The following is a 13,592-nucleotide window of genomic DNA, read 5'->3' on the forward strand; positions in this document are numbered from 1 at the left end:
TGGTATGGTAGGGGTGTTCATGGCCCGGCCCAACTCGAAGACTCGACCCGGCCCCGAACCTTTTAGGGGCTAATTTGGTGTGATTTCACCAGGTATAGGGCTGGGTAAGGGTCTCAAAATTAGATCCGGTCATTATTTCGGGTCAGGTCCGGACCATAGTTCATGTCACCCGAATTCGGCCCGGTGGCCCGGTCATCATACACAATTAATATTTTGTGTTATTAGTGAATGATGATGACTATTCTTATGTGAAATTTAAGTATTTTAAACCTTAATATTTTGTGTTATTAGTTATTATAAGACTATAAGTTAATGTTTTATGTTTAAAATGCATAAAACTTTAGACTAATGCATAATATTGTGTTATTTGTATTGATTTAAATATTTGGTGTTATTAGACAATATTAGTATTGATTGTGGTTATGCTTTAATTTTAGGGAAGGGTTGGTTCTTGTTATATTTTTCTAAGTGAATTTTACCATGTCAAATCATGGTTGGAGTCTTGGAAATTTGGATATTTTCACATGCTAACTTATAAGAAGGTAATGTTAACGACCTGGTTTTCACCCAGTATAATCGTGACCCGAAAGTGTGTAGGTTTCATCGGGTCTAGGGTCGGGTTCGGATCTAACAAATAGGCCTGGTATATATTTTGGGTCAGATCTGAGTTACATCAAATTCGGTTTCACTCGACCCATGAACACTCCTAGTGACTGGTGAGAGTGAGAGTGAGACACTGAGAAGGGAGATATGAATGGTTTGGGAGGAAGAGAAAAGAAAAGAGAACATGAAAAAAAAAAAGGAAAGATATTTCACATAAAAGAAAAGTAGTAAAGGAGAAGAAGAGGGCCACCGTAGCCCAGACTGAAGCGATGGCGGCGGCCCCCGGACCGCCCAGATCCCACGAGTGAATAGAAAGTTAGATCTACATTGAATCTCACCTGAATCGTCCCATCTATCCTCATGAGGAGAAGTTTGGTTTCAAACCCCAGTTCGAACAGGAGAAGTACGCCATGCTAATGTGCCTTGGATGATCCACATCTCAGGGTCAGGCGCCGATGAGCACATTGAACTATCTATGTGGCTGAGGGGCGCGCTCTACCACTGAGCTAATAGCCCGTCGTGTGGGCCTCGGAAGACTTCAAACTTATTTCTTTTGCGTGAGAGAGAACTTCAATAAATGTATGTCTTTATCTAATAGTCAACTAATTTTGAGAATAAATCAAATTTTAGCTAATTTGATTTTTGCATAAATTTATAAATCGAACTTAATTAATTTGATTTACATATATTTAAAAAGAACAAACACGTAATTAAATTAAAATAAGGATATCTATATAATTTTAAATTTTAATTATTTTATTAAGGTAAATTACCGTTATTCGAAAGTCATTTTTCTTGTATTGAATGGCTTTCAAAACTTTCTCTTTTTGGTAAAGTAGTTTAAAATTAATTTTTGTGGTTGGTTACATATATATTGGTAGTAATTTCCTTTTTATTAAGAAAAACTTTAATTGGAATGGTAAACTATCTATAGTTCCCAACCTGAAGGTGTGGTACAGCCCTAAATTTTATTTCGATTGGATAAGATTTATTTCATTATTTTCGGTTTCTAATTAAATATAGATAAGTGTGATTAAGTATTAACGAAAGAAAAACTGGAAAAGATATAACCAATAGACATTGGTTAAAATCTAAAATGATTTGTGAGTGCAAGTAACTACAAAATAATATAAGTTTAATTATTCTATTTGTTGAGTTTACAATAGAATTTTGACTTCTAATAGATACAAAGTAATATGAAATTGAACACTACTTATAATGATGTACTCGTTATATATTTTGTAAAGAGAAAAAAGAATATGAAAGATTTCTTCTAACTAACTCTATGAGATGATGTGAATAAGGATATTGTTATTGTTATTGACTTCAATTACAATTCTAGAGACGTATATATATAGTATTTTTATGCTATAATTTCAACAAATAAGAATAAAATTATCCGATAAAAAATTTCTTACTAAACATTTTGAATTCTCTCGCATTAAAACTCATTTATTTTACTTCCTAAAATTACTCTTATCCTTCCTTTATTCTCACAATTCTCCACCTCGGTCACAATTTAAAATCTACTCAAATTTTAGACGATCAAAGTATGGTATTTGTATCCTCATGCCTAACATGGAATAATATTGAGCAATTCCAAACAGTGTTGGAACTTGCTTCCTGATACTACTTTAGTCAGCATGTCTGCGGAATTTTCATCTGTGTGTACTTTTACAAGAGAAATGTTGCATTTCTCTATGACATCACTTACGAAGTGATATCTTACATCAATATGTTTGGTACGAGCATGATGAACCTGATTTTTAGCCAAATGAATTATACTTTGACTATCACAACTCAGATTCAGGTAATCTTACTGAAACCCCAAATCATCTAGAAGACCCCTTAGGCACAATGCTTCTTTCACCCCTTCTACTACTGCCATGTACTCAACCTATGTAGTAGATAGTGACAATGTAGCTTGTAACATCGATCACCAACTAACTGGAGCACCTTGTATTTTATATATATAACCGGCCGTAGAACGTCTTCTGTCTAGATCACCAGCATAATCAAAATCAACAAAGTCGCTGATTTGACATGATTTTCCACTAAAGCATAAACTCTGTGTTATGCGAAAAACCAGATTAGCAAGCCTCTGATTCAGTTCTTCATACTGGCGGAATGCACCTTTGATTAGGTTACACTGTCCAGTTAGTTGAACTTCTTCAAAGAGCTCTCTCAGAACAATAACCTCTATTCACTGGTTTTCTCTCCTTAGTTTCTGAATGAACAGCAAGCTTCTTTTATCTCCTTGCATGTGGCTGAGTTCTTCTTCCAAGGTCAACACCTTGAGCCTTGAGCTTCACCAACCCACAAGCTTACTTTTTCTTCTCAAGCATCAAAGTAGAACCTTTGCTTCTGACTCTTCCAACTTGACCGAAAGCCATGAAGAAGTAACCAAAATTGTTTTTCCAATGGTCAACCAAATCTGAACCATAGAGATGCAACTTGGTTCCCAAGTTTTGATTAAGTCCGTAGATACACAGCAGAATGGGGCAGCAAACAACTTTCCCTTCAAATCCATTTTCGGGTAGTGCAGAGAGTTGGGAAGAAGGGATAAAGATTTGATGCATGCAAGATGAGATGGATTACCTTTCTTAAGCTTGATTTAGCTTGGGATTTCTGTTTTAGCTTCTGTGCTTCAAGCTTCAACTCTCTCTCTCTTGCTTCTTTGGTTAATGGCTTATGGAAGAAGCTTTTCTTCTCTTTCTCTTTCTTGCTTTTTCTGAAATCTTGATGTGACTTGATTAGAAGAAAGAAGAACGTTGCTTTTGATTAAGCATGAGAGAGGAAATTTCAATTCTGAAACCGGTTCGGGCTTGGATTGGGAATTAGTATGTATGGCCCGATTTAATTTCTTTGGTTTCTTCCTTTGATTTTGCTTGGGCTCTATATTTTGCTTTCAGCCCAATATTCTTTGCTGAATGCTTTTTATTCCATTTGGGCTATTAACATTTGGCCTGCAACAATAAACAATTAGTTAATAAGTAGATATAATTAATCAACACTAATTATTTATTTTGCTCAAAAATAATGTTTGTCATCATTAATTAATTTAGTTAATTTCTTAACTCAACAATCTCCCCCTTGATGACAAACATGATTTAAGTAATAATCAAAAGGAAATAATTCTGAGTTAGGTTTAGAAAACTCCCTTTGATTTTATGTTGCTCCCCTTATCCTTTTCAATCGTAGCTCCCCCTTAATCTTTGCTTCCCTCTTTGTCCCTGTTTCACATTGTACTTAAAGAAAGCACAATAAAGAGTTATGTACAATATATCTTGTACAAGGGATATCAAATGAGCAACATCACATAATCAGCCCAACATGAGCAACATCACATAATCAGCCCAACATCAAGCTATTACCATCAGCAAACAAATTCAGCATGTGAGAAACAAGTAAATAAGTAAAAAAATAAGTAACAAAGTCTTGTATCATTACTCCCCCTTTTGTCATCAAGGGCGGATAACATTGCAAGATCAACAACAAAACAACACTATAAACCCTGCAAGAAAGGTTAGTGTACAGCCAAAATAACTGTCTAAATAACCAAAAGTGAATCAGTGTTCAAAGTTATTACAGTTATCCAAGACAACAAAAGTATACCAAGCAGTAGCAAAATAAACAGAGTTTATGAGACAAAAAAATGAGCAGCATCAGCAGATTTTATGAGACAAATCCTAGGCATCAGAACCATTCCCTTCCGAAACAGCATCCTCTTCAACATCAGTGGCAGCATCTTCATCAGTTTGAAGGTTATCAATGAACGTCATTAGTACAGCCACCCTATCCCTTGACTTCTTTAGGAAGTTCTCATGCTTGCTAGCCAGCTTCCTTTTCTCTTTGCTCAATTCAATCAAGTGGTTCGATTGAGAGATAAACTCTTGAGCAACATCCCTGACCACATTCAGCAGAGTGGATTTCTTCCCAGTGGAAATGGAAGTACCCTCAGTGGAAGGAGCAGTGGAATCCTCAGGGACAAAATCCTCATCTTCATCATCTAGGACGACTCGTTCAGATCGAGTGGGTCCTTTATTCTGTTTCACTGAACCACCCCCCTTTAGGTATGAATGTCTATTTTCATATTTCTCATTGGTCAAGTCAACACCAAAATACTCAAAAATACAAGTTAGAAACATGCCATAAGGTAGAGCTTTGTCCTTTTCACTTCTAACAGAATCAAACATGTATCTAACCATCAAATATGCAAATGAAATTTCAGTTTTGGTGAGAATGGCATATAATACAAGAGTGTCAGTGTATGAAACCCTTTGATATGAACCACTTTGAGGAAGAATAATGTGGTTGACCATGCGGTGCAACTGAGCACGTTCATATCCTAGGGCTTTGTGTGTGGGTGTAATGCCATTTATCAAGGAGATATGTTCACAAATACTAGCCAGGGCATCATTGTAAGAGACACCAACTCCTTCATCCCACTTAACTGACGTGTAGGCACAGGGCCCAACATCAGTATACTTCAAAGCTTCACTGATGGTCTCATTGTTTAAAACGATATCGCGGCCCTTGACATACGAATGAGCAGTGCCCTCATGATAAGTCATGTTTGCATAAAACTCTTTTACCAACAAGGGATAAACAGGTTTATTGATATCAAAAAGGTGATTCCAGTCCAGAAAAATCAAGTTATCAACAAAAGGAAAACCTTTTCTTTTCAAAGATGGCAAATCAGCGAGAAAAGAGGGACAAAGGGTACGATACTGGATAACCTTCTCATAAAAATCATTGTTCATGGCAGATTTGAATCTATAAGGGTTATAGTTCGAATGAGAAGTCAAAAAGTGAGCTTTGTGATCAAAAGGTCCAATGTCTGGTTCTTTAACATTCTGGAGAGGGACTCGAGTGTTACCTCGTTGAGATCGCATTGGAACCGACCTGGATTTGGGTTGTGTTGGCTCGGTTATGGGTTCCTCTGTCGCCTGACGTTTGCCTTTAGAGGAGCCAGGTTTTGCTGAACTTGGTTTTGAGGAGCCAGGCTTGGAGGGTGTGGCCTTCGGTGGTGGCGTCGGCTTGGCAGAGGCAGGGTACCTTGGGGTATTCTTGGTTCGTGCCATGGATGCTGTGCGAGGAGGAGAGGTAGGAGGAGAAGGAGAAGGGGTAAAGGTGCGGTCTTGAGAGCGAGTGGAAGGCTTTGTGGGCAGCTTGAAGATCTTTTCACGAGGAGGCCTTTTAGGAATGGTTTTCTTCCTCATTTGGTTAGAGTCAGTCTTTTGAGGGAAGAGAAGCAGTAAAGTGAGTGGGAAGAAACCGAAGAGTGTGTGGAGAAGTTATGGAGGGAAGAGAGGGAGTGTTGGTAACCGTACCCAAAAAGTGGATTTCCAAAACCATGCAACTGCATCACCATTTGAAAAGACTTGAAAAGACATGACCTCATTCAAGAAAGATTTTATTTGATTTTAAAAATTAATTTTAAAATTTGAAAAACAACAATATTAACCTGAAACACCCTTTTGGGCCAAAATTAGATCCTCTTGAAAATCTTTTGGGCCACAAAACCTTTATTAAAAACTTTTCATGAAACACATAAGTCATCAAAAACTAACACACAAGATTGTAACATTCATAGTTGGGCCTTGAGGTGATTTGGATTTAATAAAACATATAGGACAACCCAGATCCGAATTGAGGTTGGTCCAGATCAATTTTTTTTTTTTTTTACTTGAAGCAAGCCCAGAACACGTTGACATGAGGAAAACGTTCATCACCTGCCCAGAATTGTCTCATACCTGTTTATGAGACAAAAAGCTCCAGCAAATACATTAGCATTTTTCAAACAAGGAATTATAACTCAAAATTCCTAAACAAGTCCTAAGCATGCAGAATCTATCCTCAGCTAATGGTTTTGTAAAAATATCTGCTAATTGCTCCTCTGATTTAACAAATTGAATACTAATATCCATATCAATCCTCGTTTCTTTGACTTGTTTAGTGCCTTCGTGTGTAACCTGGAGTTTTTCCCAGATTTCTTTGGCTGTCTTGCATCTAGACACCTTCCGGTATTCTTCGAAGCTGATAGCACAATTAGTTAATAAGTAGATATAATTAATCAACACTAATTATTTATTTTGCTCAAAAATAATGTTTGTCATCATTAATTAATTTAGTTAATTTCTTAACTCAACATAAACATATGTCAATGGTACCCTTCAAGTACTTTAATATCCACTTGACTGCTTCCCAGTGTGCCTTACCCGAATTTGCCGTGAACCTGTTAATAATACTGACTGCCTGTGAAATATTTGGGCGTGTACACACCATAGCATACATTAGGCTACCGACTGCACTAGTATAAGGTACATTTTCCATGTAAGTCTTATCTTCTGCTGTTGTGGGAGATTGTTTACCAGAAAGCTTGAAATGTGGAGCCAATGGTGTTACTACTGGCTTAGCATTTTTTATTTCGAACCGTTCAATAACGCGCTCAATGTACCCTCTCTGGCTCAAGAACAATTTTCGGTTTGATCTCTCTCTTTTAATTTTCATGCATAATATTTTTCGTGCAACACCCAAATTTTTTGTTTCAAATTCTTTACCAAGTTGAACCTTTAACCTATCTATCTCCACCTTGCTCTTAGAAGCAATAAGCATGTCATCTACATACAATAGAAGATAGATATAATCACTTCCAAAAAGCTTATGAATGTATACACAACAATCATAATTACTTCTGGAAAAACCTTGTTTTAACATAAAGGAGTCAAATTGCTTATACCACTGTCGAGGAGATTGTTTCAATCCATATAGCGATTTCTTTAAGCGATATACCTGATTTTCTTTACCCTCAACCTTAAAACCCTCAGGTTGATACATGTAAATTTCTTCCTCTAAGTCACCATGCAAGAAAGATGTCTTTACATCTAGCTGTTCCAACTTAAGATCACCCTGAGCAACGAGACTCAAAAGCACCTTATGGAAGTGTCCTTCACCACAGGAGAAAATATTTCATTGTAATCAACACCTTTTTTTTTTGTGCAAATCCCTTTGCTACTAACATAGCTTTGAATCTTGTACCATCTGACTTAGTAGGATCTTCTTTTCTTTTATACACCCATTTACAACCAATTGCAATCTTTACCACGGGCAACGGGACCACCTCCCATGTCTTGTTCTTATAGAGAGATTGCATCTCTTTTTTCATGGCGACCAACCAATTTTCTCTATATTTGTCTTTGATAGAAAATTTGAAGGTGACTGACAATAGGATGCTGTATCTCTTTATGATCAAGTTCATCCTCTGCATTATCTCGAGTAGCATTAGGATGCTCCACCTGAACATTATTAGAATCTATTTATTGGTATTTAGACTCTATCTCCACCACTTGAGTATTTAAAGTTTTTCCAACATCACCATCATCTGGCTCGTATCTTTAGACAAAGCTACCATAAATCGTTCATCAAAGGTAATATCCCTGCTAATTACAAACTTAGAATCATTTACGCTCCAAAGACGATACCCTTGAACCCCTCTTGGATACCCCAAAAAGATTGTCTTTTTAGCTCTATCATCAAGTTTATTATCTTTGACATGATAATAGGCGGTGCATGCAAAAACTCTAAGTTTCTCGTAGTCTGCAAGTTTTCCTTACCCCACTTTATAAGGTGTGTCTCCATCTAGAGAAGGTTCACTATGTAGCAAGCTGTAGCAACTAACTCTGCCCACCACTCTCTGCCTAACCCAGAATTAGAGCGCATACACTGTGCCTTCTCAAGTAGCATATGATTCAGTCGTTTAGCGGCTCCATTTTGCTATGGTGTTTCTCTAACTGTCCAGTATCTCACAATGCCTTCTCGATCACAGAACTCCTTAAAAGCACCATCCGTGTACTCTGTGTCATTATCTGATCGTAGAGTTTTTAGCTTCCTACCTATTCGGTTTTCAACCATTGCTCTCCATCGCTTAAACGTGTCGAATACCTCATTCTTATGCTTGAGGAAGTAAACCTAAATATACCTAGAATAATCATTAACAAAAGTAACAAAATACCTGGAACCATGATAAACCCCATTTTTAGGGTTTATCTTGTGCTTAATTTAGGGGATTTTATCAACTTTTCTCACATTTATTCAATGAAATGGAATGGTTTCATGACTTTCTCCTAATTTGTGTTAAGAGTGAAAACATGTTTTTTAGGCATTTAATTGGTTAATTTTAATTCACCTTTGATTCCATTAGATGCCTTGATATGCGTGTTAGTGATTTCAAGTTTAAGAGGCAAGGACTGGATCAAAAGAGTGAAGAGTAAAGCATGCAAGTGGATAATTCATGAAGAAATGAGCTTGTGAAGATTTCAAAGCGACGCGCACACGTGAGAAGGTCATTTGTCAAGCGACGCGTACGCGTGACATGACGCGTACGCGTGACAAGGAGAATTGCAATATGACCTGTACGCGTGATCGACGCGCACGCATGGAAAGCGGCACGTGACCTCATTAAAGGCAATTCGCTGGGGGCGATTTCTGAGCTTCCCAGACCCATATCCAACTCATTTCTGAGCCTATTACATGCAGAATTCAAGAGGGGTCAAGGGAGGCAATTAGTGGAGTTTTTATCATGCTTTAGTTAGTTTCTAGAGAGAGAAGCTCTCTCTCTTCTCTCTAGAATTAGGTTAGGTGTAGATTAGGATTTCTTTAGATCTAGGTTTAATTCATACTTTGATTTACTTTTTCTTTATAATTTTTTGTTCCTTTATCTTTATTTTCTTAGTTTAGTATTCTACTCCTTGTATTTGTTTACCTTGTTGTTGATGCACTCTTTTTCCTTTGATTTCAATTAATGCAATTTATGTTTGATGTTTCTTTATGTTTAATTGAATTGTGCTGTTAATTCCCTTGCAATTGGTAGTTGTAGATTTACATTTCTTGTCATTTTATCTTGCTTTCCTTTTATGCCTTCCAAGTGTTTGACAAAATGCTTGGAAGGATGTTAGAGTAGATTTTTGTGTTCTTGCCTTGGGATGGTAACTTAAGTAAACTTGAGTTGCTAATGTCCAAGTGATTGATAATTGGTATCCATTGGCTCTAGCTTTCACTAAGTTCATTAGTGAGGAGGCTAGGACTTATGGATTAGGATTGATATAGCTCATTTGACTTTTCTTTACTTGTTAGAGGATGACTTAATGGAATTGATCATTTATCCTTGCAATTATCATGTTGTGGTTAGTGACAAGGATAAAGCTCCTTAACCATCAACCATTGCCAAGATCTTTTTATCATTTGAGTTTCATTTACTTTCTTGCCATCTATTTTTCATGTCCCTTATTCAAAACCCCAAAAATACTTGTCCCATAACCAATAACAAGAACACTTCCCTGCAATTCCTTGAGAGACGACCCGAGGTTTAAATACTTCGATTATTTTTATTGGGGTTGTACTTGTGACAAACAATTGTTGGTTTAGAACTATACTTGCAACGAGATTTCATTAAGAAATTCTTTACCGACACAAAATCTTCACATCAAACCACTATTGGAAGTAACTTTAGATGGGCCAATCATCAGTATGCACGTAGTCTAATAACAACCCTCTGCTTTTGTGTTTAGTTGTAGAAAACTTCACCCTGTATGCCTTTCCATACACGCAATGCTCACAGAATTTCATTTGTGGTTTCTTCATATTCTTCAACAAACCTTGTCCACAAAGCAATGATGGACCTTTCTCTGACATATGTCCAAGCCGCATGTGTCATATTCTTGTGCAATTTGTTTGATCTCTACTTTCACAGATTCCAACTGCTAACTCACATGTGACTGTTGTCCCCAAAAGAGAATAAAGATTACCGTGATGAACTCCCTTCATCACTACCAAAGAACCATGAACAACTTTTAGTACCCCATTTTTTGCAACTATTTTGCAACCATTTTTCTCTAACAAACCTATGGAGATAAGAGTCTTCCGCAAGTCTGGAATATGTCTCACATCCTTTGAGCTTCTTACTATTTCATCATACATCTTGATTCTTATAATACCCAACCCCACAGTTTTACAAGCATGATCATTGCCCATTAAAACTGTGCCACTATTTATGCTTTGATAGGTAGTAAACCACTTTTTATTTGGGCACATATGGTGAGATGCTCCTGAATCAAGAATCCACTTATCGAAGATTTCATAAGATTGTTTTGTCACAAAATAACAGTCCTCTTCATCATTTGAGACGTAGCTTGCTCTTGCTTTTCTTTTGAGTTGTCATTGTTCTGTTTCTTGAAAGTTATCTTTTTATTTGGATAATTTGCTTTGAAATATCCAGACTCTCCACATTTAAAGTATCTTCTCTCCGCATGAGGTCCAGATTTTGGCCTAGATTTTCCACGCTTATTACCTTTTCCTCTTTCATTAGTCCTTCCTCTAGTCGCGAACAATCCTTGTGCTTGATCATTATACTCTCTTTCATTTAGAGATGACATTACACTTGTAGCAACCTTACGTAGATCATCCGCTAAAAGTGATGCTCTCGTCTCATCCATGGTCAGAGTGTCACCCACCAGCATCAATGTCTACACCAGATTTTCATAGGACTTCGGTACTGAAAGTAACAATATGAGTGTCTGATCCTCATCAACAACCTTCACATCTATATCCTTTAAGTTTGATATAATCCCATCAAACTTATTGATATATTATCGGATTGAGGTACCTTCTTCCATCTTGCATGTATACAATTTGAATTTTAAGTAGATCATGTTCGTTAGAGTCTTTGTCATGAAGTTACTCTCTAACTTTGCCCAAACGCCTGCTGCAGTTGCTTCTTCATTTACCAAAAAAGCAACATCCCTCTCAAGGCATAAGATTATTGCAGCCCACGCCTCAAGATCTAATTCTTCCCAATCCTCATCTTTCATTTCCTCCGACTTTTTCTCTTTTCGTGCCAGTGTCTTGTGTAATTTTTGTGATATAAGCAGATTTTTCATCTGTATCCTCCAATAAGAAAAATAATTTTTTTTATTAAACTTTTCGATTCCATATTTGCCTACTTTGACATTACCACTAGTAGAAGCCATTATATTCAAAATTGAATTTTACCACACAAATAATGAATAATATAACGTTGGCTCTTGATACCAACTGTTGAGTCTACAGTGGAATTTTGACTTCTAATAGTAATATGAAATTGAACACTACTCACAATAATACACTCGCTATATATTTTGTAAAGAGAAAAAATAATATGAAAGATTTCTTCTAACTAACTCTATAAGATGATGTGAATAAGGATATTGTTATTATTATTGACTTCAATTACAATTCTAGAAACGTATATATAGTATCTCTATGCTATAACTTCAACGAATAAGAATAAAATTCTCCGACAAAAAACTCCTTACTAAACATTTTGAGTTCTCTCCTATTAAAACTCATTTATTTTACTTCCTAAAATTACTCTTATCCTTCTTTTATTCTCACACTAACAGAATAATTAAACTAATAATATATTAACTTCCCTTTACAACAAAAACGTAAAGAAACTAAGACAATAGAGATGTAGACGTATAAAATTTAATGAAAAAGTTTTTATATTTTGTTTGACGCTTATATACAAGATATAACTAATATATTTGTGTATTGTGGTTTCACTGGTTTGATACTTGAGAGAAAACAAAAAAAAACTTGAAAAAAAAAAAATAAAGACATTATTTTTTAGTCTTGTCAAAATCAAATAACTTTCATTCTTCCTCCCTTATCTTCTCATCAGCACCACCCTGGAAGGCATTGTAAAGTCAAAGATAATAAAAGTCAAAGCTTGAAGAAGAAGTAAGAGAGTTAAGTTAGTTGTGTTATAAGTTAGACATAAAATCAGTTACACCAGCAGCTATATATAGTGATAGTGTTATAAAGATGAAGACTCTTCTTATTTTCTCTCCAAATTATGTTCTTTTTTCTCTCTTAGCCTTATCTCATTCATCAAATATTGTTGTTATATTTTTTTTATGTATTCTCTCATGTAAGAACTTTTTTTTAGATTTGGTATACTAAAATACACTACTAAAATCAGCCACTAATATAAAATATATTAGAATATATTTATACATAAATACATTGGTAATTGATTTTAGTGACTGAATTTAATGTATAAATAATATTTTAAAAAAAATACATAAATAGTTATATTTATAATAACTACGGTTATCAAAATGAGTTGACTGACATACCTATTTAACCACCTTAAATAAGAGAGTTTTTTGCTAAAAAAATAGACTCCTAAAAATAAGACGTTTAACAGACGCAAACCAATTAATCTGTGAATTAAATAGGTTGATACTGCTTATGAAATAAACGGACTAGTCTATTTAAATTTTTTATTTTTTAAAAATATTTTCAATAATTTTTGTAATAGTCTAACTCAAAATATCTCAAGTTCTAAAAAAAATATTTCAAATGCTAACCCAATAATATATGAAAAAGGCAAAAAAAAAAAGACCAAAAATTAGTATTTTAGGCCAAAAATTGATATTTTTAATTAGAAATTACTTAGTTAGATAAAAAAATAAAAAATAACAACCATATCCACAACCACCAACAACCATCAAACCACCCTTCCACACAAAGAGCTACCAAAATTTTGTATATGTATTTTAGAAAAGAGACATTTAAAAAAAAAAACTAAAAAAGCTTTTGTACTTGTCTCTATAATAACTAAATGGTTCATATATCACTTTTTTTTTTTTCACTTAATTACGTCTTTACTCTTTAGTTTTCATGGCTGAAAATTCCTTTATTGAATAAGTTTAGATCCAATATTCAATTCTAAAATTTAAGAAACTCATAAACATTGACTACAAAAACATGAAAATGGAAAAGCAAAAAATTTAAAAGCTTGCAAATAGAGTGTTAAATTAAATAGTCAAGATTCAACAATATACAAAAATCTTCAAAATTAATCTCAAGTTTCTACTTACATGTAGTTTAATTACATATGCATATACATACATGGGAAATAGCTATTATAAAAATTCTAGTAGATA

The sequence above is a fragment of the Arachis ipaensis genome, chromosome B01, assembly GCF_000816755.2.
Source record: "Arachis ipaensis cultivar K30076 chromosome B01, Araip1.1, whole genome shotgun sequence".
NCBI lineage: Eukaryota > Viridiplantae > Streptophyta > Magnoliopsida > Fabales > Fabaceae > Arachis > Arachis ipaensis.